Raw genomic sequence first — 18,229 nt, 5'->3', positions numbered from 1 at the left:
TTTATTTATTTTTTGACTTGGTTCTTTTTTATTTATTTTTTGACTTGATTCTTTTTATTTATTTTATTGACTTGATTCTTTTTATTTATTTTATTGTCTTGATTCTTTTTACTTATTTTATTGTCTTGATTCTTTTTATTTATTTTTTTTACTTGATTCTTTTTTATTTATTTATTGACTTGATTCTTTTTATTTATTTTATTGACTTGATTCTTTTTATTTATTTTATTGTCTTGGTTCTTTTTATTTATTTTATTGTCTTGATTCTTTTTATTTATTTTTTTGACTTGATTCTTTTTATTTATTTTATTGACTTGATTCTTTTTATTTATTTGTTTGACTTGATTTTTTTATTTATTTTATTGACTTGCTTCCTTTTTATTTATTTATGTATTTTGTTCCTCGCCTTTTTCATCCATTTATTTGTTTCCCGTTTCAAATCATTTATTCATTCATTTTATAATATATACGTCAATATAGTAAAATTCACAATGAGTTAAAAATATATACCGTTTTTTTTATATGAATTATATTAAGCAAGTATACTGGGAGTTATATTTTCCACTCTACTGCGGTGGCTTAAGTAATTATCGTGACAAACCTTATATATCTATCTATAAATTTAATTTCGGTGGTTGTCATTCTTACCTTTTGGTTGTTTATCTATTCTCTTAATACTAACTATATATGATTTCCTTATGTAACGTTGCTTTACAATAATACTTCTTGAAGGTGTATATCAACATTCAATTTTTAAGCCTGCTAGACCCATAGATTATTTTACTTTATGTTTTCGAGTGATAATTTATTAAGGATGCAAAGTACACTCATCATTATCCAGTTTGGGGCATATTGTGGTTCTGTTCGTTTAGTTTAGTATTAAACGGTGACGTTTCAGATGGTGTTGAGAGTTAAAGAAAAGATGACTCGTTCCTTAATTTAGCGAAGTTATTTATGTTAGCGTTTTCTTCAACGCTTTTCGGTGAGTGTCGTTATTAATTAGAGATTTGCCGGTTTATAGTATTATAGCTTGTGGTGTTTCTGGACTACTTTGTATATTTCCAACTCTAACTCTGGTTCGTTTATTAACTAATTAAGATATTGGTATTGTATTGTAGTGTTACTACTATCAGGCGATCGCTATTCGTTTTTCACATCTAATTTAGGTGTAGACCTCAACTACATATATGTAACCAATAATGTGTGTATAAAAATCAGACTATCTTGTATTGAGCACTCTTACATAATCACACGAGTTTCATTATATTTGCATCTATGAAAACAAATCTATAAACCAGTATACACACACACACACACAGACACACACACACATATATATACATATATATATATATATATATATATATATATAATATTGTTGCCTAGGCAGGTTTGCAATATAATTACCTACTAACATAGAGCTGTGTGTTGGTTCTTAAGCAATATATGCGAACGTTTGAAGCCTTGAAATAGATTGTACTTCCACCAGAAAAAAATATACAAATCATATTTGTTACGCTTCATTGAACACGATATAAACGACAGTTGCAACCTGAACATATCCCATACTAATTTTATTAATTAATCAACAATTACAATATATATAAGACATCGCAAATAGATTACTAAAACTTCTACAAAAATTCAGCAAGTACAGCTTTTCAACACAGAGCTTTAAAAATATGGGGAGCACTTTTCACAATTTTTCTTGTCATATATGAGAAGTTTAAGGTGTAACTGAAAAAAAAATATTATTGTACATTAATGCGTAGAACATATTTTACATAGGACAATTAAGTTATTCCTATATAAACAGTATTGCTTTCATTTACTTTTCTCTATGTGCTACAAAATATTAAACCCTTTCAGAATAATAACATTATATCAATTCCCTTTGAACTCAAGCATCTTTAAGAAACTTAATTGTTTTTACCAGAAATGTTCACTACTTTAATGAACCGAAGTGTTACTCTCGCACAAAAAAACACACACACACACATACACACTTATATATATATATATATATATATATATATATATATATTTATATTTATATATATATATATATATATATATATATATATATATATATATATATATATATATATATACACAAAGGTTGTTTTCAACTTTCGGTTTTACGGAATGTATGTTTAACGGTATTTGAATTTAATGAACGTTTTCGGCATCTCGTCATTATTAGTCAAGTCTATCATGCTTAAATACGCACATTAATCTCTATATAGTTTCAGCTAACATTGCTTTCTTCTGTAATAAATGTATTTCTCCGATTTTAGATTAAATACGGTATATTTTTTTGGAATAAGCGATTGTTTTGTAAACAACACAGTGGTTTCCAGTACGTATTAAAACAGTGTAACTTAATTAGAATATTGCATTACGCTAATACACTTTTGTTTACACAAACGTTAACGTTTACAGTTAGAAAGGGACACATAACGGCTAGCATATATTGCATCTGTAATAGTCTGATGATAACTGCTATTATGGCTTCCGATTTTTTATATAGACAATAAATATGTGCATGAGATATTGATTTTGCTTATAAAATTTTACATATTAATTTAAAATTTATCATTTACATGAACTAATGTATTTATCTATATGTCTATAAAAGCGAAATTGTCTGTCTGTGTGTTCCTTACCAAATTACTCTGTCAATGTTCCGTCTACACACTTGCGATTTGACATCAGAGACAATATTTGTAATCTGTTTTCGGCCAGAAATTTGGCTGCCAAGGGGTGAAAGTTCAACGATTTGAATATTGAAAACTATACCAAACTCCTCCGCCAATTTTGAATCTGAACACTTTAAATTTTACAGGTGGGTGTCGTGGACATAGCTCAAATTTTTTAACTTCATTTGAGCCCCTAACAATAAATGTTCAGAGGTCCAAATTGGTGTCAAATTTTTACAAAATTGACCTCTGCGGTTTCTACCAAATTACTTAGCCAATTTTTGGTCTAAACATTTGAAATTTTACATAAAGTGTAGTTAGATATAGGGCAAGATTTTTAAAATGTTTTTGGTCGAGAATTTGGCTGCCAAGGGGTTAACGTTTAAATAGTTTGACCTTCGCGATCTCTAGCAAACAATCCAGTTTAAGTTGGATCTAAACATTTAAAATTGTACATAAAAGGTATTCAGACATGAAGCAGGCTTTTAAATACGAATTTTGTCGGAAATTTGGCTGCCAAGACGTCAAATTGAAAGATTTTACGTTTGCCTAACTCTAGCAAACTCCGCCGCCTAGTCACTTTAAATGTTAGATGTAGATTACCTTTATATGGGTCAAACCTTTATATATATATATATATATATATATATATATATATATATATATATATATATATATATATATGTATGTATGTATGGAGAAAAAATCAATACGAAAAATATATAATGTTTATATATATCTTTTTATTTCCTATGTGTTGACGTGTAGAAATACAAAAAGTCTTTTGAAAACATACACACATATACACACCCACATACATACACACACACACCCCCACACACATATATATATATGCACATAAAGTTATGAACAGTACATAGGGCCCGAGCAAATCCGGACTGAACTGGTAGTAAATAATTAAAAACAACATCTATTCCGTTATGTAATGAACAGTCTTAATCTAGATCAATACATGGAATATAAACTGCCCAATTGTTGTTAGAATACTGCAAGGATATCCTTCCTCATATAAACACAAATTTTCCGACCCGGCCGAATATACATTAAATAATAACAGATCTTCTTCGCAAAGAATATACTGACAGAACTGTTCAAACTATGTTTCAGCGGGTTTGCATATTACGGCCTTAACAGCATAAGTGTTATCAGTTAAAATAGTTTGTTTTTTTTTACACTCGTGCCATTATATATTTTTCAACAGTTTATTTTTGCAGTCACTCCCGATTTGAAAAGAAATTCATTACGAACTGTGTTTATTGTACAAACAGTAAAGTCTACTTGTAATATGAAAATGGCATTCCAGTGTTACCAACGCGTTACACTGTAGAAAGGATTTTCCGAATGCCAAAACAGTATTCTAAGTTTACCTTAAATAATATATTGATTGGTAACAGTCCATCAGGGACTGTAGCTCGCTATGATTTATTTCATTTTTATATGGTCCCTCTGATTAAGATAAGAGTAAGATTATACTGACAAACACCGTTTTTCGTCATTTACTATACGTCACATTCAAAAACCATATGTTAGGCCGTCCAACCAGATTAGCACAACTTCTGGGGATTAAATATCGGTCGTCGTCTGAGGGCATTTTTTATCTGTGAAAGAGTGCCGATGGAATCGATCATGCAAAATTGATTTATAAGTCCATTAGTCTATATATAGAATTGTGTTAGTTGTATAACCAATGTAACTATTTCTACTAGAATTGTTGAGGAGACATTCAGCTAAATGGCAATTTAATTAGTAGATTACGTTGTTCATTCTAACGATTACATACACACACACACACACACACACATATATATATATATATATATATATATATATATATATATATATATATATATATATATACTAGTAAAGAGACCTGGCCTTGAATGTAATTTAATAAGGACTAATGAATGTTCCACGTGTGCGTGTGAAAAGTGTCTCTAAAACTCCTTTCGGAATATTTGGTGTACGGAGTATATATATATATATATATATATATGATAAGATTTTTTTTTGGGGGGGGATCCAGCAGAGAGCTCAATTATAAGAAAAATCCGAAAATAAAAGCGTATTTATATTTTTCTATTTTGTTTACACAATGTTTTTAGATGAGTCAAGTCATTGTCCCATCGGTTTAAAACCCGATAATTATGACTGTTTTAGATATTCACATCAAGCTCTCTTCAGCCAATACTCATCACTGTAAAACGGTTCTAATTATCGTGTTTGAAACCGACGGTACCAATGACTTATCTCATCTTAAAACTTTCTGGACACAGAGTATATATATATATATATATATATATATATATATATATATATATATATATATATATATATATATAAATGTATAGTTGGTTCGTTCTAAAGAAATAAAACCATGTTTATACGTTACCAATTTATTTGAAATTTTCAGACAACCCATTTTTAGAGTGGAGGTATGTTTTTATGTTATTAAAATAAATTTACCTAATTAAAATTAAAATATTAAATAAAATAAATATATTTATTTATCGTTTCTGCGAATCTGTTCTGTTGATAAAACTGAACTTCCGGTTCGATTCATTTCACAGCCACGAATTGACGAAAGGTTTAATTTTCTGTTAACTCGATAAGTAAAAAAAAACAAAACAAAAACATATTTCATTTGTTTATCTTCCAAATTTTTTAATTTACACATCTTTTCTTTATTAAATAAGGCCAAAAAAAAAGTTTGTTGCTTGCTTTTGAGGTTTTTTTTCTATATAAGATTACTCATGCAGAGAGTGATCCGTGCTGAAATAATGTTATTATTTAAAAAGTCATTCTTAACATGGGGAGGTAAGGATGTTTTGTACCTATTCTGTACTTTAACCTTACAATTGAATAAATAAAAAAATAAAAAAAACATATCGTAAAACGTTATTTAAACGTGGAAATATGATTTAAAAAATAGCGCGGCTCTCTGCATTAGCACCATTTTTATTTATTGTTGTTGTTTCACGAATTTTCGGCCAACTATTCCTCTAGCCTTCATGAAAAGAAGTCCTTTTATAAATGTTTAGTAACTTTTTCCTTTATTATTCTTAAAGAGTAAAACTTTTCTTATTCATGAAAGGAGTTAAGCCTACGTAAATAAATAAATGTTTGTACACGTGACAAATTATCAATAAATGGTTTAGTTACTTTTTTACAAAATGTTTGTAAAAGTGCGAAAGGCGACGTTACGTTGTTGTACAAACATTACTCCCTTGCTTAATTTCTATACTTATAGGTTTTTTGGAATTTTTTTCACTGGATTATTATTGATTGGACACTAATTAAACAGATTATTAAAAAATATGTAAAAAAGAAATCATTATTTCGACGTTTGAAAGTGGTGCTCACTTTTTAGTTACAACGTTCTGATAAATCAGTCACCCATTTTGTAAGCAATAAAAACGCGGTATATCAAAACCATAGAAAGTAAAAATAATGAGTCTCTACCGCATTTGTAAGTCAGAAATATATTTGTTTCTCAAAGAAAAAAAATAGAGAGAACAGGACTTTTTTTATTGTTTTCATGAAAATAAAATTCTGAGATTTTTAATTATTTTTTTTTTACTTATTTAGTCAGTTTGTGGGTTTTTTTTAATTGTTTTTGTGAAAGGTGAGTTTTTTTTTCAAAACTTTTGTTTTGTTTCTTTTTAATTTTTTTAGAGTATTATAAATTTCACTAACATGCTGGAGAAATGTTTAATAATTTGGTATTTTTTTAGATTAGGTCCACCTCCACAATTTTCCTTTCAATGACGACATTTATAGGCTTCCGAGTATGCTGAACACGCAAATTGCATTGAAATCTTGCGGAAATAAATAGTTGTATTATGCATTGTATTCTTCGGCGGCCATCTTTTTACGTGCACACGCGCCATAAACAAATACAAACACGTAAAAAGATGGCCGCCAAAGATTACAATGCATAATACAACTTTTTATATCTTGATAACTACTTATTTCTGCAAAATTTCGATGCGATTTTCGTATTCAGCGTAGTCGAAAACCATTTCAAATCGTCATTTAAAAGAAAATTGAGGAGGTGGACCTAATCTAAAAATTTACCAATAATTTTTAATCCCGTACGCCTCCCGATACATTTCTTCGTCAACATGCGACCATTTTATATCTCCCGAAGACACTTCCGTATTTAGAAAAAAAATAAATAAATAAAAAGTGACCGATTTACCAGAACGTGGTAACTAAAAAGTGAGTATCCCTTTCAAATGTTGAAATGATTTTTTTTTTCAATTTTTTTTCATAATCTGGTTAGTGTTCAATCAATAATAATCCAGTGAAAAAATTTCAAAAAACCTATCAGTATAGAAACTCCACCACGTAAGTAAATAAATAAAAAAATGTTACGTGCGCATGCGTTAGCCTTGACTAGGGGGGTACTAAGGGAACGACCATTAAATAATTCTGCGGGTCGCCATGGAACTCAACGCCCAAGGAGTATCAAAATAGTTTTCATGATCTGAAGAAATTTTTTTTCTGAAAAGCGGGTGATCACTTTTCCATCTAAATTTAACTTAAAATGAGCACCCACTTTCTGGCCACCTGAGGAAGGGGCATTTATTTTCGTGTTTATTGGCTTAAAGTTTTTTACAAGGCAGTTTGGTACGCGAATGCATATTTAACAGTTTTCGTTTATGCTCACGCATAGCATAAACAAAGGCTACGTCTGTGAAATGGAAAATAGTCCCAGAGTTCAGGGGTTAATACCATGCAAATGAAATCAAACAAAAAGGCTTTTAAGCCAAGAAACACACAGAAAGAAAAAAAATAGCATCCATTTTTTTCTATCGAATTCATTTGCTTTTTATTGAAAACTATTTTCCCCCGGATTTTTGATATAATTTTCCATTAAGGGGTGTGCGTCTCACGTTCGTAAATAACAAAACTTTTTTTTGTAGATTTTGGTGTGCTAAAAACGAATCTGCAAACCGTTTCCGTCACAAAAAATAGTTTTTATGATATGAAGAAATTACTTTTTCGAAAAAGTGGCGATCACTTTTCCATGTAAATTTAACTTAAAATGAGCACCCATTTTCTAGCCACCTGAGAGAGGGGGGATTTTTCCCCATGTTTATTGGCTAAACAGCTTTCGTTTATGCTTACGCATAGCGTAAACGAAGGCTACGGCTGTTAAATGGAAAATAGTCCCAGAGTTCAGGGGTTATTACCATGCAAAAGAAATCAAACAAAAAACTTTTTAGCCAAGAAACAGAAAAATGCCCCTCTCTCAGGTGGCCAGAAAGTGGGTGCTCATTCTAAGTTAAATTTACATTGAAAAGTGATCACCCACTTTTCGAAAAAAGTAATTTCATGAATGTCATGAAAACTTTTTTTTTGCTACGTAAACGGTTTGCAGATTCGTTTTTAGCACACCGAAATCTACAATAAAATATTTCGTTATATATGAACGTGAAACGGGCCTTAAAGTAAAATAATACCGGGTTTGTTTGAGCAGATTTGCCGTTTAGTTGTACAAATATCCTCACACCAGGTAATCACTAAAAGGGAGTTTTAAAATTCGTCACCTGTATCGAGCAAAAGTTTAAAACCACCTATTATATGCCAGCCTACATCATGGTAACATATATTGAGTGAGTTCCTAACAGTATTTTTAGTTTAAACTCATTTTCCCAAAATTTCCCCAAACTTAACATGTTCGATACAGTCTGCCGCCATTTGTATTTTTCAGATATACCGATAAACATTGAATGTTTTTGAACCGATTATACATTTTATAAAAACACTAAAATCTTATCCAGTTAGGTAGAACACTTACTTTTCTTGCCTTTGATAACATTTATTTGTTATATATTTATTTTTTGACAACTTCTTTGTATCTGTGTTTAGTAATATAAACCCTTTTTATTTAATGTAACGTTTAGTCGGCTCGAAAAACAGTGTTTATTGGTGTATTTGAAAGCTACAATTGGTGGTGGACACTGTTGATTACTTTAAGTTAGAGAAAGTGAGTTAAAACTAAAAAAAACTATACAAAATACTGTCAGAAACCTATCCATTATGCCAGCCTATGTCATGGTAACATATGTTCGGTGAGTTTCAGACACTGTTTTGTATAGTTTTTAGTTTTCAACTTAGTTTCCCAAACTTAACGTATTCAACAGAATTCGCGACCATTCCTGTTTTTTGAGCCAATTAAACATTTTACATTACATAAAAACACTAAACAATTATCCAATTAGGTAGAAACGTAAATTACCTTACCTTTGCTTTCATTTATTTGTTTTTGGACGACTTTTTCGAATCTGTGTATAGTAACCCCCCTCCCCCCACCATCACCAAATATTAATTACTAAATCACATTTTTGAAAACAACAAAAAAAAGCATTTAGCGTTTCAACATTTTTGCTACGTTCGGCTTCATCCACTGATTGTTGGTCAAGTCCAAAACATGAATGATTGACAGAATCTCTCGAGGATCCAGATCAAATTCTGCAAGAGCACCATTTTTTTCAGTTTCGCCTTCTTTTTCACTTTTGGCAGTGGATTGCTGTACTAATATAAGAAACATGCATTTTCTCTTTTATTAAATTTTTCCATTACACCAAATTGAGCCACTGCAACGCGTGGCAGGGTACAGCTAGTATATATATATATATATATATATATATATATATATATGTATATATATATATATATATATATATATAAACGAGATAGGACACAAATTAAAAATAAGATGACAAATCCTGATAGATATCACTAGATGTTATACTTTCAAGGTGATCCCAGCGGAAAAGGTAAAGCTCAATCTTTAAGAATAGAGCAATATATAAGTTTAGGGATTAAATTTAAATTCTGACGATCAAAATATAGACACATATATTCGAGTTAAGGATTTATTGTTTTACAAAAGGGATATATAGAAGGGGTTATGTTAATTTCCTTAATCCGTGGATTTTTAATAGTGGGTCATACCATCAGAGGAAATGAAATGCGGTTAGCAAAATGTTCAGCTGTGAATAGGCACGTATTTTGCTTTTCAGCACAAATATTGAAAATAGTTTTTTGGGTGGTGAATGATAGTTATATGAAAATAATTATAAGAAAAGGGAATTTCATACAACCTGGGCAGTCCATTATCGGAAGGAGTATAATGTCATCCGGGGTTTTATTTCCCGGTAGGCAGAATATTAGTCCAGGGGTAATCCCATATAACAAAAATGAGTGGTTGCTTCTTATTGATTTCCGAAAGGTATACGGGGCGGTCGTATTCGTTGGTGTATGTGTTTTGGTAGATGTAATCCAAATTATTTTTAGGTGTTGACATAGTATATCAGATACGGCCGCCCCGTATACCTATAATTTGATATATAAAAGTCTGTTTGTCTGATTTTGAGAGGCTCAAAAACAGATCGGAATTCAGAAAATCGTTATACATTTTTTGCATTTATTTTATTTTATTTTGATTTTTAATTTTGAATCGGTTCATACGCATGCCACATTGGATCACTGGTAACATCAGCAGCTTTGAATATTGCAGTTTTTTTTCTTTCGGGTTCGATTCTAGCTCATGAGACGCAAATACTTTTTTTTTTCACTTTGGTAATCATGACTCAATAATCATATATATGAAATCTGGACGAATTAAAATATCATATATATTATACAACCGGGAAAAGCCGGCCGCCCCCAGCTAGTTAATTATATAAAAGCTTGTACGTTTGTATTTTTACTGTCCGTCTGTCACCCCGTCTATCTGTCTGCCTGTCTCAATATATTCCAACTCGATCACATCCGAAACTAAAAATCGTAGAGCAGCACTACATGGGTCAAATGCTTGAATTATTTAAGGGTCGTTCTGTTATGATTCTTTAGCCTAGTAAATTAATTTAAGCGATCAAAATTGACAAAAAATTGTTAAATATTTTGTCATTCATCGCAGTTTCTATTTAATTTGTTTTACATTTACGCAGTTTATGTGATTTTCACGTTGATGCAGAGGTGACCTCAGCAGCTTTGGATGCTATAGATGTGCTGTTGGTTTCATTTCTAGCTGATGGCATCTGAATAGTATTTTTTTTTCTTTTGAAAAATCTGGACAAATACAAATATCATATTCAAACATATTTTACAACCGGGAAAAGCCAGGCGCACCGCGCTAGTTAAATATATAAAGGGCACTATCCATCTTAGTTCATTTCTCTTCAGCATATATACGGATCATGTTGGTACAGGTGTAACGTCACCAGCTTTGCATGCTGGAGTTTTTTTGTGTTTTTTTTTGTGTGTGTAAATTCTAGCTCATGGCATTGAAATACATTTTTTTTTCTTTTGAGATCACGACTCTATGATAATGTATATGAAATCGGAACAAATAAAATATATTTAAGCGTATTTTATGACCGGAAATAGGCTAATATATAAAAAGCGCTATGTCTGTCTATCTGTCCGTCGTCATATTTTCAAACTCTATCTCTCGCAAAATTAAAAGCGCATCAAATGATTGTATTTCGTGTATTGATCTTTAGCCTGTTAAAATACTTTTTAACTTTAAAAAGTGGTCAAAATTGACTAAATCGTAATACATTTTGTACATTCATCTAAGGTTATTTTTAACCAGTTTACGTGAGCGCCACGTTCATATAGTTATGTCGTCAGTTTTGCATGCTGCTTTTTGACCGTCGATTTCAGTTGCTGGCATCTAACTACTTTCTTTTACTTTTGAAATCACGACTCTGTAATCGCATATATAAAAAGCACTGTGTATGTATGTGTGCCTGTCTTTTTGTCCCCCAAATTTTCAAACTCTGTCCTTTCCGAAATAAAAAGTCATCGGACGGCGCTACAGGCCTAAAATTATTATATTTTTATGGACTGTTCTTTTATGAGTCTTAGTAGGGGTGTGAATGTAAGTCTCTCTTAACCTATGGTAAATGATGGGGGTTAGAGAATGGTATTCGTATGTATGCGTGTGTGGTAGCTGCTCGAAATCTTAAGTATACTGGTGTATATAAATTCGGTTAGTGGGGAATATGACTGTTATGTATCTGTGTTAAACGGGTTTCAGATTTAATCGCGGCCATTCAGTTATAAAAGTGCTTGTATTTGACTACAATTTATACGTGGTCAGAAAACGTACAACTTACGTTGGCCTGCTGTATACTCCGCCCACTGAATCATGCTTATCTGTACCTATGAAGAGGCAAAGAGATGAGGAAGAAAAGGAAATGACGCAAGGGAGAAAGGAAGATAGAGAAATAATAAAGAAAGAAAGAAGAAGGATAGGAAGAATGAAGAGGGAAAGCCAACAATATTTTATTGGTCGTGATTTTTAGGGCATGTCTTTTCTTCTTCGTCGTCCCCCATACCCCTTTCACTCCTCACTTCCAGCTGACTTCAATATGGTTGTCTCCTAGTCAAATGTAAACAAGTTGTTGATGAGCTGTTCAACTTAAGTTAACAAATTTACCGAATTTCCATTACTACCGATTACTATATTGTCCAATTGACCATTGCACTCTATAACCCTTATTTTCGAGTGGTCTCTGGGCATTGATAAATGGTTATGTGTATGTAAAAAACAAAAAATCTTCCACATCCTCACTCACATTTCTAATCATAGCTTTGTTACTTATCAACTGCGCGATGTTTTTAAAGTTATATAGCAATAAGAGAAAATAATTCATCTTAAAATGTAGTTTATTAATTTATTTTGATGCTAAGATATAATTATCTACTTTAATTGTGATAATTATAATTAAAAATAGTAAGTAATGGGTGATAAATTAGTTGGTGCCTGTGATATTAAGTTTGACAGAAGCAGTCGAAAAGTGACGAACTGGCGACCGATCGGTAATGGCTCGGAGCACCCACGGATGAAAAGAGCTCAACTTCTATCAAATTGCAGCAACAGAGGAATAGTGTCCAACTTTCTAATCGGAAAACATATGGAATAAAGTTTTGGAAAGTAAATCTGAGACTTCTGATTTCTTTAAGACACGCTTTCTTGCAGATTTTTCAAGACTGTTAAAACAATTCCAAGATGCACTGCTTATGTTTTCCTTATTGGCTGATGCAAAACCCCTGAGAACTGTGTTCTGTCCTGTGTATTGTCAGTGAAATATAGTTTGTACCATATATGGTATAACATTCAACATTCTAGAGACGATCACAACAAATTAACAATTGAATTATCGCATAAAAAATTACACACAGTTTGAACTGCAATTTTACAACTATTTTTGCATTTATAAAATAAAAGGTAAACATAAAAGCTATCGACTCGACACATGAGTTCATCTTATGTCTTTATACTGGAAACATGAAATACATTTGTGGAATTTGTAGCGGCATTAGTTATGATTATATAAACTTTAGTTTATTCTGTATAAATTACCATATTTAACGATAAATATAAGTTTTAATTGTTCCTTGAAAAATACTTCAGTGATTTTCTTTCATAAAATAATAACTCTTATGAATATTAATATTCGATAATTTTTTACTTTCATTATCTTTTGCGTTTAAAAGTCGTCTCGTTTTTATTTGATTTGGTCATTGTTCCAAGCTATAGGGTCACACAAATAAGCAAAACATGTTAGTATATATATATATATATATATATATATATATATATATATATATATATATATATCTTCTATCTATACTTCTATGAATTCGTTTTTCTTTTGTGTATATTGATATTCATATTAAAAACACCCTTTTCTATTTATTTAAAAAGAAAATACAATTTTCTTATGTATGGGATGTGGAATTGAATTAATTCCCTGTTAGTTTTTTTTCGGTTTTCTAATGGAATACTCATCTTTAGTTAACTATTACGTGAAATTATATCCATGCAGATATTCTACATGATTTATATTTAATAATATTTGCGTAAAAGTTTATAGCAAACACAAACTTGTTTCCATATATATTTATTTATACGTATATATTTTTGTTTAAGAAATGTTGCCTGCCAAATTCCTCCTTGAGTTTTGATCTACAGACATGAAACTTCATATATAGGTATTTGAATCCATGCAAAACTTTATATTTGGTTTTAGCCCGGTAAAATCAAAGCAAAATTGGGAAAATTAAAAAAAAATTAAATCTACCAGGTGAAGGTCGAACACCGGCATTACGAATGAATAACGTAGTAGATATTGGTTCATGTTTTAATTTTTAGCCACGCAGTAAACATATTTTCATAGCCCAGTAATTTATGGCGAAGGCAAAATAAATCGTGAACTGAACGTTTTGGTTTCGATTCCCGGTGGTGGTGCATGAGTCCTTTTTTAACTTTATAGATCATTACTATATATTGCATCCAATTTATCTATCTATCTATTTATATATCTATAAAAGTAAAAATGTCTGCCTGTCTTCTCTCTATGGTAGTTAAGGAAGACTATTATACAGAAAGGCATTACTTTACATGTTCACACTTTTTAATATATACATATGCACATAACCCTATGAACAGTACATTGGGCCCGAGCAAAACGGGGCAGAACTGCTAGTAGTAGTATATATATATATATATATATATATATATATATATATATATATGTATATATATATACATACATATATATATATATATATATATATATATATATATATATGGGGGGTGTTGTGTGAGAAATTATGATAAAAATGTAAAAAAAAACACGTTATACATAATTTATTTTATATTTAATTGATTTCGTAAATTTATTTACCTACTATTATAATCATATGAGAAATTACATGCATTTTTTATTATTCCATTTTCACTCCAAAGAAGTTACATTGCCACTTTGGTGTAGAGGGCTACTATCAGGGACATAAGCTACTGAAGTACTATGTAGGTAGTTGGACAGTAAGATGTCGGTTCAGGTTACACTTGAAATGTTGCATGTCAGTACAGTTGGGGAAGCAGAAAGCCGGAATCGAATTCCAAATTCTAGCGGTTCAAGGGAAGAAACTTCTGGAGGGATCTCCGCTGTGTATGGGTACGATTTAGCTGCTTGTTGGGTCTGTCGAGGGTATTTACGTCCTGGGAGTGTCTGCAGTTCCTCAGATCATTCGCCATTAAAATACTTATAGAACAAGCAGAGGGACGCAACATTTCGTCGGTGGGACAGAGGTTGCAGCTTAGATGACAGTTCAGTACCTATCAGGTTGGCGACTTTCTTTGGAACGTTGTCTAGGAGTGAGAGACTAGTAGCAGATGCACCAGTCTAAATATGAAAACAATACTCCATGCATAGGCGAATGGTGACCATATAGACGTGCATAATACTTTCGGGCATTAGTAGATTTCTAGCACAATATGGAGAGCCTACATTCTTCGCAGCGGTCCTGGCAATGCTCTCAATGTAATTGTTCGAACTCATGTTTCCTGTACACGTTAGGCCAATGAGTACTTCCAGATAATTAATCTTTGGCCATTGCTATTGGTGGTATAGAAGACTTCTTGTAATTAGTGAAGGAAACAAGTTTAGTCTTGACAGCATTGAATGTGACCACCAATTTTTCCACCATTCTACTACAGATTGGAGGTCATCCTCTAGTGTTTCTATCATTTCCTTAGGTATGTGTTTTCCAGTCGTGCCTGTTATAGAGCGTAGTGTCATCAGCATATATACCCAACTCACAGGCAATTTTGCCGGGAAGGTAATTTATGAATATTAGGAATAATAAAGGTCCACGGATATACCCATGAGGCACTACCACAGGTATATCATATTGTTTAGATGTACGACCGTCGAGAACAACCTGGGTTTTCTCTTATCTAGGAAGTATATAATTATGTCAGTATTTGTCCAGTGATTTGCCTGAGAAGACATTCATGCAATACCCTACCAAAAGCCTTAGATATATCTAGAGCTACCGCTCTACTTTTCCCTGCTTTGCCCATTGAATGGTATATATGTTCAGAGATTACAGTGAGGATATCTGCTGTGAAACGGGCTGGCCTAAATCCATATTTTTAGTCGCTCAGAAGATTAGCATCTGTAAGGTGATGTACTAAAATTTACTTAATTATAGACTCAAATATTTTAGCGAAAAGTTAATTTAATGGGGCAGTTCTTTCGCCAGAATTCTTAAAAACTGGTACCACAGAAGCAGTTTTCCAGCAGTCCGAAAAGCAAGTTTCCTGAAGGCATTTGTTGTAGAGTTTGGAGAGAACTGGACCTACTTCGGCGGAGCATGTTTTGTATAGTCAGCCAGGATTAGATCAGGTTCACATGCTTTTCAAGTGTCAAGGTTTTTATGATAGCATGCACCTGACATGGGATGATTTTCAGTATGTTTAGAGTGGCGTCTATCTGCAAATGAAAGTCAGGGAGGGGGTGGTTAGTAGGGTCCAGTGTGGAATTTGAGGCAAACCGACTGGTAAGCATGTTAGCCTTCTCGGTTGTTGAGCAAACAGCCTCATGATTGTCGGTTGGTGGGGAAATTGTTAATTGCCAATTATTTACTACACTGTTGTAGAGTTTCCAGAAATATTCTAAATAAAAACTCAATACATATTCGAGGTGACTACAATAAGTTTTTATACTTTTACATCGCTGTAGTCCCTGGGAAAATTAGTATGTAATTGCTATACTTCTTATGAGAACGCTGACAAAATTTTATGATTTCAAGTTACAAGGAACAGCTACAACATGATTAGAATACATTTTAATAAAGACTGTTTGACACAGCTGGTGAATTTCAAAAATGCAATTTGAACACTTTAGAAGAACGATATGCAATGAAATTTATTTTTAACTTTAAAAATATGCAAGAGAAAACTATGGAATACATCACACTGCTTTTAACCCTCTTGCATGAATCGAGCATTAGTTTTTGAGTAGCATAAGAGATTCTAGGAAGCCAAAGAGACTGTGGACGATAATGAGACGTGTGGGAGTAGAAAGGAAACGTAGGTTGATTAGCAAAATACAGAATTTCATGGATGTGAACTGTCGTATGTTTACAAGGAAAATAATGCCCTGTTTGTGTCAGTGATGGTACTGTATACATAATTATTCGCGAGGAACTGAAGATTCTGGAGATTTCTTCAAGGGTTTTTCTCAAGGGTGTTCAGAGAAGATGGGAAATAAGGACGTTGTTACGAAAGCTGTAATATAGACGGGCTAAACAAATCAGATCCCGCATTTCCCAGTCTAATGTGATGAAAGCTGGATATAACCCAGAAACCAAAGGACAGAGTTTGTAGTAAAAGTATGCTGGTAATTCCAGACCTAAAAAAAGACAGACAGATCAAACCTATCCAGAAACTTATGATGATTCCATATTTTACAGGGGGTGGTCTTCGTGTACTGGGTTTCCACTGGACAGACAGTCACAAGTAATCCTACGTTAAGGTTTTAAGGTAGTTCGCGAAAAGATTCTGTTGGGCGAAGCCAGCAATCTGCAAAGCGGGTCAGTGACATTTTTCCAGGACAATGCACTAGCTCACAATTCCATCCTTATCGACAACTATTTGATCAAGATAAGCATCTAGACAGTTTCTTACCATCCGTATATTGTAGACTTTAGTTTAAAGTTTGTTACTCTATAAAAAGAAAAAAAACTTTTTCGTCTCTGTTTTTCTATGACAAACGAAAAATATCACAAATTAATTAATTTAATCTAGACAGTTTCTTACCATCCGTATATTGTAGACTTTATTATAAAGTTTGTTACTCTATAAAAAGAAAAAAAACTTTTTCGTCTCTGTTTTTCTATGACAAACGAAAAATATCACAAATTAATTTTGCTTACAAAAACTTGTTTTTCTACAAAAAAGACAACTGTGTTAGAGTAAATATATTGTTTTCAAAGGTATTTCAAATAAAACATGGAAACTAAACTATATCTGTATATAACTTCATTTTGACTAAGCACACGGTGCAGCGGTATAACGCTGTAGCTTGAATGGAAAGCCAGTGCATCACCAGCGTAGCTAGTTCCAGGAGATTTAACCTCTCGGCAAATTGAAGTTGGGCTGAAAACACCTGTTAATTGTGTACTACCTATGAGGCCTGATTATATTAGATATATCAACTAAAAGACAAAAGGAAGGATGTGTATGCGTGCTTGGCTGACTAATAGATTGGACGCTCCTACCAAACGAGAATGAGGAATAACTAATTGATTTAGTTAAAGATGTTTTTTTCCAGATAGAAAATAGGAATAAAAAAAAAATATTGTCAACTCAAGTGAGTCAACTAGATGACTATGGCTGAATAAGCTCAAATAGGAAATCATATATGTCCTTGGAAAAATAGAGTCAGGTCAGTCGGTCTTGCGAAGAGTACTGACTAATCATTTTTCAGCTAGAATCAAAGTGGCATGAGAAAATTGGTCGATAGGATTGGAAAATCGCGCCATTATCTCACAACACTCTCAGCATAAATAGCAGTGCACAACTCCTTTTTAGCAGTTCGTCTGTGAGATGGATTGCGTTTAGTTCGGTTTGATGGACAGATGAGGAATAGGTAAGGTACTGAAAGATACATGAAAACTCTAAAAAAATCAAATTC

The sequence above is a fragment of the Euprymna scolopes genome, chromosome 5, assembly GCF_053919585.1.
Source record: "Euprymna scolopes isolate OS-2025 chromosome 5, ASM5391958v1, whole genome shotgun sequence".
NCBI lineage: Eukaryota > Metazoa > Mollusca > Cephalopoda > Sepiida > Sepiolidae > Euprymna > Euprymna scolopes.
The sequence above is the reverse complement of the archived record's forward strand: the minus strand, read 5'-3'. Positions refer to the sequence as shown.